Source organism: Gigantopelta aegis, chromosome 11 (genome assembly GCF_016097555.1).
Source record: "Gigantopelta aegis isolate Gae_Host chromosome 11, Gae_host_genome, whole genome shotgun sequence".
NCBI classification, from domain to species: Eukaryota; Metazoa; Mollusca; class Gastropoda; order Neomphalida; family Peltospiridae; genus Gigantopelta; species Gigantopelta aegis.
The window spans coordinates 17,198,769-17,211,526 of record NC_054709.1 but is presented as its reverse complement, the minus strand read 5'-3'; the positions used below and the strand labels follow the sequence as shown (position 1 = coordinate 17,211,526).

Here is a 12,758-nt window from a genome sequence, read left to right as displayed (position 1 = left end):
TCAAAACATATTAGCAAAAATTTATTAAATCATAAATGTACTTGAATATATTCATCATTACTAACATTTATTATTTATATTAGCTGACATTTCTTCATGGATATATTATCATATATAAACATAATAAATATAATCGAAGAAAAACTTGTTCCTCGTTCTACCTCGAGATAAACGTAAACTTATTATTATCACGTAGCCCAGGTATATAGGTAAAGCGCTCGCTTGATGCGCGGTCGGTTTGGGATCGATCCCCGTCTGTGGGCCCATTGGGCTATTTCTCGGTCCAGCCAGTGCATCACGACTGGTACATCAAAGGCCGTGATATGTGCTATCCTGTCTATGGGATGGTGCATATAAAAGATCCCTTGCTGCTAATCACAAAAAGAGTAGCCCATGAAGTGGCGACAGTGGGTTTCCTACCTCAATATATCTGTGGTCCGACGCCATATAACCGTAAATAAAATGGGTTGAGTGCGTCGTTAAATAAAACATTTCCTTCATTATTGTGAGTATTACATGCATAGGAAAACAGGAGCAAACACACGGCAATCTATCTCTCTCTCTCTCTCTCTCTCTCTCTCTCTCTCTCTCTCTCTCTCTCTCTCTCTCTCTCTCTCTCTCTCTCTCTCTCTCTCTCTCTCTCTCTCTCTCTCTCTCTCTCTCTCTCTATATATATATATATATATATCTTCTTCCCTTTCTCTGTCTCTCTGTATCTCTGTCTCTGTCTCCACCCCCACTGCTACACACCCTCTACCTCATACGCTTATAGCTGTAGCCTATATGAATCAATCAGTCGTATAAAATGAAGCGTTGAAGTAAAGTTTGTTTTATTTAACGACGCCACTAGAGCACATTGATTTTTAATCTTATCATCGGCTATTGGACGTCAAACATATGGTCATTCTGACACTGTTTTTAGAGGAAACCCGCTGTCGCCACATAGGCTACTCTTTTTTACGACAGGCAGCAAGGGATCTTTTATTTGCGCTTCCCACAGGCAGGATAGCACAAACCATGGCCTTTGTTGAACCAGTTATGGATCACTGGTCGGTGCAAGTGGTTTACACCTACCCATTGAGCCTTGCGGAGCACTCACTCACGTTTTGGAGTCGGTATCTGGATTAAAAATCCCATGCCTCGACTGGGATCCGAACCCAGTACCTACCAGCCTGTAGACCGATGGCCTGCCACGACGCCACCGAGGCCGGTAAAATGAAGCGTTGAATCACGTGGCAAAATAATTGACGTCAATAGAGGTGCATATATATATATATAGGTCATAACTGACTTTTTTTCCTTCTTTTTATTTTTTAATTTTTTATCTGAATGATTTTAAAGTCCATTTCCTATAGACTAGTGTTGTGTTATCATGATTTCCATCTAGGTGCATACAGTTAATGATTTCGCGATTTCCTCGTGTCAAATGTTTTGATTCATGGGAACCCCTACGGCTTGGGATTTCAGAGAAAGTTGGCCTGAATGCGAACTTCCTGCTATTAATTACTAATCAAAGATGAACTTGATTTCCGTGTGATACTGTACGTTAAAGTTTGTTTTGTTTAACGACACCACTACAGGTATGACACCACTACAGGCGCGGCGAAAGCAAGTAGACAGTGGGGGAAGGGGGATGACTGAGACTGAGGGCGCAAAGCAAAGTTTCTAGGGGGTTCGGGGGGTACTACCAGATGCGAATCTAGGGGGACCTCCCCCCCCTAAATTTTGCGATAGTTATAATTTTATTATATATTAATTTTCTTTTTTTTACGATCCCCCTCCAAATCTCCCCCATCCCCCCCCCCCCCCAATGGATTTTCTGGATTCGCCACTGACTACGCTCCTCCGAAAAATTTAGAAAACTAGATGTCCTGACATGCAATTTCCTGCATTCTGTAAGTAAAATTTATCTCTGGCTTAAGATTTACTACCAATAATATTTTTGTTTCCACCACCCACCATCCACCTGCACTAGAGAACATTTATTTATAAATCATCGGCTACTGAATGTGAAACATTTGGACATTTTGACATATAGTCTTAGAGAGGAAACCAGTTAAATTTGTTCACCATTAGTAGCAAGGGATCTTTTTTATGCACCATCCCACAGACAAAATAGCACATACTACGGCCTTTGATATACCAGTTATGGTGCATTGGCTGGAACGAGCAATAGCTCAATGGGCCCTCAAACGACGGGGATCGATCCTAGACCGACCGCGTATCAAGCGAGCATTTTCACTCTGGGCTACGTCCCGCCCCCAATACTGCAGGTAAAAGTTTTATAAAGTTTGTTTTACTTAACGACACCACTAGAGCACATTGATTAATTAAAAATCAGCTGTTTGATATAAAACATTTGGTATGTAATACTGGTATGTAAAAGAAAGAAATGTTTTATTTAACGACGAACTCAACACATTTTATTTACGGTTATATGGCGTCGGACATATGGTTAAGGACCACACATATTTTGAGAGGAAACCCGCTGTCGCCACTACATGGGCTACTCTTTCCGATTAGCAGCAAGGGATCTTTTATTTGCGCTTCCCACAGGCAGGATAACACAAACCATGGCCTTTGTTGAACCAATTATGGATCACTGGTCGGTGCAAGTGGTTTACACCTACCCATTGAGCCTTGCGGAGCACTCACTCAGGGTTTGGAGTCGGTATCTGGATTAAAAATCCCATGCCTCGACTGGAATCCGAACCCAGTACCTACCAGTCTGCAGACCGATGGTATGTAATTCTGATGTGTAGGCCCTAAGCCTATTGTTTTCTAACCACGACGCCACCGAGGCCGGTATATTGGTATGTAATTCTGATGTGTAGGCCCTAAGCCTATTGTTTTCTAACCACGACGCCACCGAGGCCGGTATATTGGTATGTAATTCTGATGTGTAGGCCCTAAGCCTATTGTTTTCTAACCACGACGCCACCGAGGCCGGTATATTGGTATGTAATTTTGATGTGTAGGCCCTAAGACTATTGTTTTCCCCGTTAGCAGCAAGGTTTGTCTTATAAGCACTATGATCCACTGGGTCGAGTCATGCTCCTCCGGAAAATACATTTAACCATAAAGCTATATTTGGTTAAACCAATTTTATGTTAATGTCAATAGAAAATGTTTATCACAAAAAATTGAAAGAATTTATCGCGATATGTATATACAGGTATCATTTATAGATTATTTAAAAATGAACATTCATATGAACCATATCTAGACATACTCCCTTTGAAACGAAGGATTGCATTTACCAGATTTAGACTTGCTATCCACAGACTACCCGTTGAAATAGGAAGATGGACTCATTTACCAAAGGAAGAAAGAGTATGTAATATATGTAATAGTGGTTGTATTGCTGACGAATTTCACTTCTTATTTGAATGTAAAGCACAAAATGATATTAGAGTACAATGTACTATATTTATCTAATTATTATTATATACAGCCAAATGTTAACAAAATTAATATACTTTTTAATAAGAAGAGTAAACATGTATTAATAAAACTATGTGATTACATTAAACAAGGTTTAACAAGAATGTGATCTAGAAATGAAGATGAGTACATGTATTTACTATACTATTTATTTATTATACTTTGTTCTCCAAATGTTATCTGTATATGTTTGTAGCTTGCTCACTTTGTAAATATTATATTATTATATTACCTCATGTACCATGTATATGGTCTGAGTGAATACAGAATTGAATTGAAAAAGATAGTTCGCTTGAGCAGGGATCTTTTATATCCACCACCACATAAACAGGATAGTACATAGGCTACCAATCGTGGTGCTTTGGCTGGAACAAAACAGCCTAATGGGTCCACTGACGGGGATCGATCCCGGCAGGATGAGCTCAACCAACCATGAATATTTTGAGCATATTATATAATATTTGACTGCATATAACACTGGGGGAGCGGAGGCGTAGCCTAGTGTTAAAGCGCCGACTTGATGAGCGGTCGTTTTGGGATCGATCCCCGTTGGTGGGCCCATTGGGCTATTTCTCGTTCCAGCCAGTGCACCACGACTTGTATATCAAAGGCCGTGGTATGTGCAATCCTGTCTGTGGGATGGTGCATATAAAAGATCCCTTGCGACTAATGGAAAACCTGTCTTGTTCGTAATGTGCACGTAAAACCCTTTGACATGACATTATGGAAAAAATGTGGCGGGTTTTCTCTCTACGACAGCCAATAGCTGATGATTAATAGATCAATGTGTTCTAGTGATGTCGTTTAAAGGGACATTCCTGAGTTTGCTGCATTGTAAGATGTTTCCGACTAATAAAGTATTTCTACGATTAAACTATACATAAAATATATTTTCTTGCTTAAAATATCAGTGTCTGTATATTCAATATGTTTCTGGCCATCTTAATAGTTGTAAGAAGCCCAAATTGGATTTTGTCTTCAAATAATTTCGTACGTACGAAAATATATATTTTAGGAAATAAAATGAAATTTAACCTACTACAAATGTTAGAATGATTAGAAGCACGTTTAATATACAGCTGCTAATATTTTATGCAGAAAAATATATTTCATATGTAATTACAATCGTTAAAAAGTCTTTGTAAGTCGGTAACCTCTTAAAAACTGCAGCAAACTCAGGAATGTCCCTTTAACAAAACAAACTTTCTGTTTCCTAAATATGTATTGTCCTTTGGCAGTCCTCTTATAGATTCAGACGAACTACCCGACGGTAACTCATGGAAGGTAAACGTTCAAGTTTGTTTTGTATAAAGGTGTTATATCATAGTTGCAATAATGGCAGTTTCTCCCAAAAATATTTATTAAAGGGACATTCCTGAGTTTGCTGAACTATTTTAAAGGGACATTCCTGAGTTCGCTGCAATATTTAAGATGTTATCGACTAATGAAATGTTTCTACGATTAAACTTATATATTAAATATATTCTCTTGTTTAAAATATCAGTGGTTGTATATTATACATGTTTCTGATCGTTCTGATATTTGCACTAGGTTATATTTCATTTTATTTTAAAAAATATAATTTTGTCGTACGTACGACATTATTTGAAGACAAAATCCAGTTTGGGCTTCTTAGAAATATTAAGACGACCAGAAACACATTGAATATACAGACACTGGTATTCTAAACAAGCAAATATATTTAATATGGAAGTTTAATCGTAGAAATATTTTATTAGTCGGAAACATCTTAAAATGCAACAAACTCAGGAATGTCCCTTTAATTTTTGTTTTGAAATATAGTTTATACCTTGTACAATATACTAGTAGAATGTTTTTATTTTAGTTTTGGAGGTAATTTTGAGTGTGTCACACGCATTAACTAATGACATCACTGTGTTTTCCCCACAATTCGTTGCAGACAGCTGGCAAAGATGGTGACCATGCTATATTTAGCTACAAATTATTTGGGAAATCCCATTTGTCTAGTGCAAGACTTTTAAAAATCAGTATTCTTGAGTTAACTATTGAAAGATTGTGTATGGGATCGATTAATTAGTAGTTATTTATTACAAATAAATGTGAAAATATGGTAGTTTCAACTTTGACATAGGACCTTTAACAACACCACTAGAGCACATTGATTTATTATTGGTTACTGCATCAGTGGATGTCAAACATTTGATAATTTTGTCATATAGTCATAGAGAGGAAACCTGCTACATTTTTCCATTAGTAGCAAGGGATATTTTATATGCACCCTCCCACAGATAGGATAGCACATACCACAGCCTTTGGTGCACTGGCTGGAACAAGAACTTATGAAAGCCGTCACCACCGTGTCCCAACTTCTTTTAGACTCTAGCATGTGCATCTACATACAAACTGTTGAAACTTTAAAGGGACAGATCCTAGTTTCAACACGTGAAAATTAACACAAAGTTTTGTTAATCTACGAACCTGTAACACATTTGGATGAAGTTACAATTGAGTGGAAGATGAGACCAAAACTCGACTCCATAACTGTTACTTCTCAGACGCACGTGCGTTTTTAAAAATACGAGAAATGCATTTTGTGATATTAGAAACACCAGAATGACCCAAAACCCTTCGAATGTACTGAAATGGATACTCTAAATAATAAAATCTAAGCAAAGTATGATTTCAGTTATCAAAAAACGGCTCCAATAGTAAAACAAATATGCCTTAGTGTTTAAAAGCTAGGGAATGTCCCTTTAATAGTTTTATAACTGGCCTTTAAGTTGTAGTGGTTAAGCCATCAGAATTGAGTCTGGTAGGTACTGGGTTCGCATCCTGGTACTGGCGAGAGGAAGTTTAACGACTTAGTGTGTAAGTGTAAGTGTAAGCGAACTACACCGACTTCTATTTCAATAACCAAATAACAAATACAAATGTAACACTGTCCTGATAACTGAGGTGTAAGCCCAGAACAATGTACTTGAACCTCAGTTGGATATAATTACGAACATAAATATAATACAAACAACAGCAAATAGTTTTATCATTCAGACTATTATAGTTTTGTTGTGCATTGAAAGAAAGAAAGAAATGTTTTATTTAACGATGCACTCAACACATTTTATTTACGGTTATATGGCGTAAGGACCACACAGATTTTGAGAGGAAACCCGCTGTCGCCACTACATGGGCTACTCTTTCCGATTAGCAGCAAAGGATCTTTTATTTGCGCTTCCCACAGGCAGGATAGCATAAACCATGGCCTTTGTTGAACCAGTTATGGATCACTGGTCGGTGCAAGTGGTTTACACCTACCCATTGAGCCTTGCAGCATATGTCAGAATTACCAATTGTCTGACATCCAGTAGCTGATGATTAATAAATGTGCTCTAGTTGTGTCATTAAACAAAACAAAATATATAGTTTAAGGTTCAAGCATGCTGTCCTGAGCACACACCTAAGCTATCTGGGCCATCTGTCCAGGACAGTGGGTTAGTTGTTAGTTGGTTAGTTGTTAGTGAGAGAGAAGAGGGTGTAGTGGCCTTACATCTACCCATTGAGCCATTAAGAACTCGCTCTGGGTTGGAGCCGGTACCGGGCTGCGAACCCTGTACCTACCAGCCTGTAGTTCGATGTCTTACTGACTGTGCCATTGAGGCTGGTTAGTTATTGATGGTTAGAGGGAGAGAAGAGGATGTAGTGGCCTTACACCTACTCATTGAGTCATTAAGAACTGGAGCCGATACCGGGCTGCGAACCCTGTACCTACCAGCCTGTTGTGCAGGTTCTCTGTGGCATTGACAATGAGCACAAATTACTAGAAAAACAACAACAATAATAAAAACAGTGGTTCGAGATATATTATATTTATTCTTTACTTTATTTAGATCGCCAAGTGGTCACACAATAACTCAGCCTGTTGTTTTAAGTATTCTTACTAGAGTCACTGGTAACAGTTTTATATAACAAGGCCTACTGTGTGCGGTCTATCGTCGCCGGAGAATGTAAGCATCAGATACAATGCTTTCGTCTTCATCCGTACAGTGACAGCTGGTAGGAACACGGACCTGAAAGGAAGGAAGGAAGGAAATGTTTTATTTAACGACGCAATCAACACATCTCAGGACCGTCCCTTTAACAAACAAGCATTCTGTCCCCTACGGTGTTAGAAACATCTTATAATGGCTATCATCTCGGGAAAAATGAGTTAATCGCCATGAAATCAAACTTGATCTGTAACACTAACAGTACATGATAAAGCTATATACAGTCATAATTTCATTTCAGTGCAAAAACACAAACAAAAACAAATTATAATACTGCTTTAGGCCCATAACTCAAAAATGGGTAAATGCCAAAAATAGGTAAATCACCAAAAATGGGTAAATCGCCAGAAATGGGTAATTCGCCATGAAAGTCAAACTTGACCTGTAACAGTACTTGACTTAATAAAGCTAGATGCAAAATTTCAATATCTTGAATTGTTGCACTATGTGTGTGACACATGGACAGACAGACAGACAGACAGACCGAGACAAAACCTATAGTCCCCTCAGGCATGTCTGGGTCTGCAGGAATTGTGCAGGGTCTAGAATGTGGACAGCAAAGTTTATAGGGAGACGAGTGATATGTTCCCACAGAAAATATATTTAAATTTTTTCTTTAAAAACATCTTGAGCATTGAGAGGTTTCGACACCTGAAACCCTTGCCCTTGCACACACACCTGACCCTCTCTGTTTAAGACTGGTAGGGGACCTTTTTTTCTTTTTTTTCTTCAAATTAATATTTATTATCCAAGCGGACCATACTAAGCATGTAAGACACCTACCTTGATTTTTCTGGTGTCAGTGCCTCCTTTTCCATCTGGACAGGTGATCCCGATAGTTTTGTCGATGAATTTGTCGGTGTAACAGCAATCATTGGTGAGTCTACCACAAGTGCCGTGTTTACACGATATGAAACTGAAGCCTGAAGAAAAGAAATGAAAAAGTTAAAGTTAAAATTTGTTTTCTTTAACGATGCCACAAGGAAGGAAATAAAGGATTTTTTTTTATTTAACAATGCACTCAACACATTTTATTCATGGTTATATAGCGTCGGACATATGGTCAGGACCACACAGATATTGGTAGAGGAAACCCGCTGTCGCTACTTCACAGGCTACTCTTTTCGAGTAGCAGAAAGGGATCTTTTATATGCACCATCCCACAGATAAGGTAGTACATACCACGGCCTCTGATATACCAGTCGTGGTCCATTGGCTGGAGTGAGAAATTTGGCTAATGGATGTCAGACATTTAATAATTTAAACATATAGAATTAGAGAGGAAAGTTAAAGCTTGTTCTGGAGCTCATTCATTTATTAATCATCGGCTACTGGATGTCAAATGTTTGGTAATTTTAACATATGTAGTGTTAGAGTGGATTTATTTTGTTTTGTTTAATGACACCACTAGAGCACATTGATTTATTAATCATCAGCTACTGGATGTCAAACACTTGATAATTTGAACATATAGTGATAGATACGAAAGCTAAAGTTTGTTTTGTTTAATGACACCACTAGAGCACATTGATTTATTAATCACCGGCTATTGGATGTCAAACATTTGATAAGTTTAACATATAGTGTTAGAGAGGAAACCTGTAACATTTTTTTCTATTAGCAGCAAGGGACAGAATAACACATACCACAGCCTTTGATATACCAGTCATGGTGCACTGGCTGGAACGAGAAACAGTCCAATGAGCTCACTGACAGGGATCGATCCCAAACTGACCCCACCCCACATATGATGTAGTCTATTAATCATGTTGCACAGGAACGAGAAATAGCTCAATGGGGATCGATCCTAGACCAACCGTGCATCAAGCGAGCGCTTTACCACTGGGCTACACTCTGCCCTATATGATGTTTGAGAAGTTTGTTCATTTTGTTTAATGACACCACTAGAGCACATTCATTTATTAATCATCAGCTATTGGATGTCAAATATTCGGTAATTCTTACTCGTAGTCATCAGAGGAAACCTACTACACATTTTGTAATGCAGCAAGGGATCTTTTATATGCACTTTCCCACAGACAGGAAAATATGCAAATACCACGGCCTTTGACCAGTTGTGGTGCACTAGCTGGTTGCAACGAGAAAAGACCCAGTTAGTTGAATAGATCCATAGGGGTGGTTCGATCCTGCGACGCATGCACCTCAGGCAAGCTAACACTCAACCGAAGATGTTTGAGATTCCGAAACAATATGTCCGCTTACCGATATTGCAGTCACCGTGTTCTGTCTTCAGAGTGAAGTTTTTACCATCTGGCTTGAAGGGTCCAGCTGAGCAAACACCGCCAGCAGGGAAGTCTGAAATATTTAAACAACTACAATGTATGCCATGAAATATTTGCAGGGTTCGAAATGTTCGGGTGTCTACCAGTCACCGACAGGCACAAATTGTAATCGACATGTAAAATGAGTAAGAAGTTAAATATTGCTTAAGGTTTATTCTTAAAGTATATATATATATGTGTGTATGTGTGTGTGTGTGTGTGTGCGCGCGTGTGCACGTGTATATATATATCTATATATATATATATATATCTATATATATATATATATATATATATATAGATATATAGATAGACCCTAGTTTCAAACCAAAAAACCCCCACAATGGACACTAAGTTTGGTTAATCTACAAACCTGTATTAATTACATTGCAGAGCTTCTAGAATTTTTATAAAATCCACTAGTGATTCTAAAAAAATTATTAGCCATGATTAAAAATTCACTATCCCTACTTAAACTGACTTTAAGTTAATATAATTTTACTAAATAATAGTAATAATCAGATATGTCACCTAAAGAGGGAAACAGAGCTTAAAACACTAACAATGGGGACTTGGGGTGAGGGCAGGATATTCATATTTACAAAATAGACTTGACTGCAACATTTGACAAAAAACTAATTTCACCAGCCATCTGGCATGGCAACAGTAGTTATTTACTAGCCCAACATTGAAAATCACTAGTCATGAGAGTGGAGCTACATTAATCTAGAAGCCCTGCATTGGATAAAGTTAGAACAGAGTAAAACATGATTCTGTGATGTGCAAACAGTGAAATCAGGATTTAATTAATTTTTTTTATAATTGAGTGAAACTGTGTGTGAGATGGGTAAATGCCCTCAAAAACTAAGACTACAGAGCTTGTCTCCATTACCATTACGTCTCAGAGGTACGTGCATTTTAAGAAATAAGAAATGCATTTCCTAGTATTAGAAACATGACAATGATCAGAAATGCTTTGAATGTACTGAAACGAAAGAAAGAAAGAAATGTTTTATTTTACGACGCACTCAACACATTTTATTTACGGTTATATGGCGTCAGACATATGGTTAAGGACCACACAGATATTGAGAGAGGAAACTCACTGTCGCGACTTCATGGGCTATTCTTTTCAATTAGCAGCAAGGGATCTTTCATATGCACCATCCCACAGACAGGGTAGTACATACCACGGCCTTTTGATATACCAGTCGTGGTGCACTGGCTGGAACGAGAAATAGCCCACACCGACTGCACGTCAAGCAAGAGCTGTACCACTGGGCTACGTCCCGCCCATATGGAAATGGATAAACTGAACAATATAATCTAAAAAATGTCTGATGCCAATTATAAAAAATGGCTATATGATAGTGAAAAACATGCCGTAATGTTTATAATATAGACGTTATAGAAGTTTGTTTTGTTTAACGACACCATTATGGTGCACACTGATAGACTGACTGCTCGTCAGGCGAGCACTCTACCACTGGGCTACGTCTCGCTCTGTTTAAAATGTAGGGTCTGTCACATTAAACTATCATAATAAACTATAAATTACAAATCACAAAAAAACAACCCATTATAATTCCATTGAGATGATTACCAGCTAAAACTGGGTTCACAGTGTTATACCGTTTGTAAAGTAGTAGATTTGTTTCCATTATTTTTTTTAGATTGGCGTGCAAGTGTCTAAAGGATAAAAGGACTTTACGTGCACATTCAGAGCAAGCTGTTGTAGCGCACGCCTATACTGGGCACAGGGACCGGCCTTGGCTGGATCTCTCTGTCCAGGACAGGAAAAGGTGGGGGGTTAGAGAAGGGACGCCTGCACTGGCAAGTGCAAGGGAGCACCAGCAGTCCAAGTATTTGTGACAGGCGGAGTGTAATTGGTGCTATGGAATTTTGAATGTCCCGTAGGATTATGCCAAACGAGAAAGAGGTGCGCGTTTACATGAGGAAAATTTGGTGCAATTTTGATGGTCATTCTAATTGAAACAATGAGAGCAAGTGTCCCTAGCTTACAGCCAATATACACATGCATTCCGTGGTATCAGAAACAACAAGATGACCAGAAACGCTTCAGATGTACGGAAATGGACATTCTAAACAATAAAATCTAAAATAAAATCTTTGATTTCAGTTGTCAAAAAACCTGGCTCTAATAGTAAAAAATATGTTGTAGTGTATAAAAACTAGGGTCTGTCACTTTAAACAGGGAATAACTGGTTATTGTCTTAACATATCGGCTTTATCCTGTGAAGGTTAGAATGGTGAATGAGCAGGATAAAGCCGATTATGTTAAGACGGTAACCAGTTATTTATTTTATCCTACAATCCTACGGGAATAGTTGGAAAATAATTATTTATTCCATTTTTGTGTATGCAAATCGAGTATCGTCAACCTAGCAAGGCTTTTGTCGTATGATGTCATACAAGATACATGATGTCATTTTTTGTAAGATGCTAGCCACATTCTGTCACATTCAAAAAGTGTTTTTGAAACTCTAATTCATAAATAAATATATACGTTTTGCATTGTTATCGCAAAATTAAAAGTTATTTGTATTTCCTGTACTTAAACGAATGATTTAAAGAGTATGTTTATTGAAAATCTAGTCTGAAATACTCGAGTTCAGTCGGGCTTATATGTCACGTGACCTATATTTTTGGTTAGTGACCACAAATATAGAGATTTATCTGGTCATCATATCTTGCCAATGCATACAGTGATTGCGGGATAATAAAAAATACACATTTCAGTGTGTACCTCTCCCAACTTGAGGGTTAGACTCGACCCGGACCAGAGTACCCGACACTTATACACTAGATGATAATGAGACTAAAGAATAAAGAAAAATAGCATTATGCATCTTAATTTCAGCACTGAACATAGATGTGAAATCATGCCATTGTATTGCATTCCACACATTCTACTGTTGTTTTCCCTTTCAGATCTCACAGCCCTGTAATGTAACCAGTGGCAAGCATATGGCAAAATGCCGTAAAA

General features: G+C 38.0%; 1 long non-coding RNA gene across 1 annotated transcript; it reads right to left on the bottom strand.

Annotated features, from left to right (window-relative positions):
* Nucleotides 1-7,273: 7,273 nt before the first annotated feature.
* Nucleotides 7,274-9,847, bottom strand: LOC121385654. Its single transcript, XR_005959560.1, has 3 exons — nt 9,693-9,847; nt 8,253-8,392; nt 7,274-7,490 (listed from the first exon to the last, which is right to left on the bottom strand). It is a non-coding gene; the product is annotated as an uncharacterized LOC121385654 (long non-coding RNA).
* Nucleotides 9,848-12,758: the final 2,911 nt, after the last annotated feature.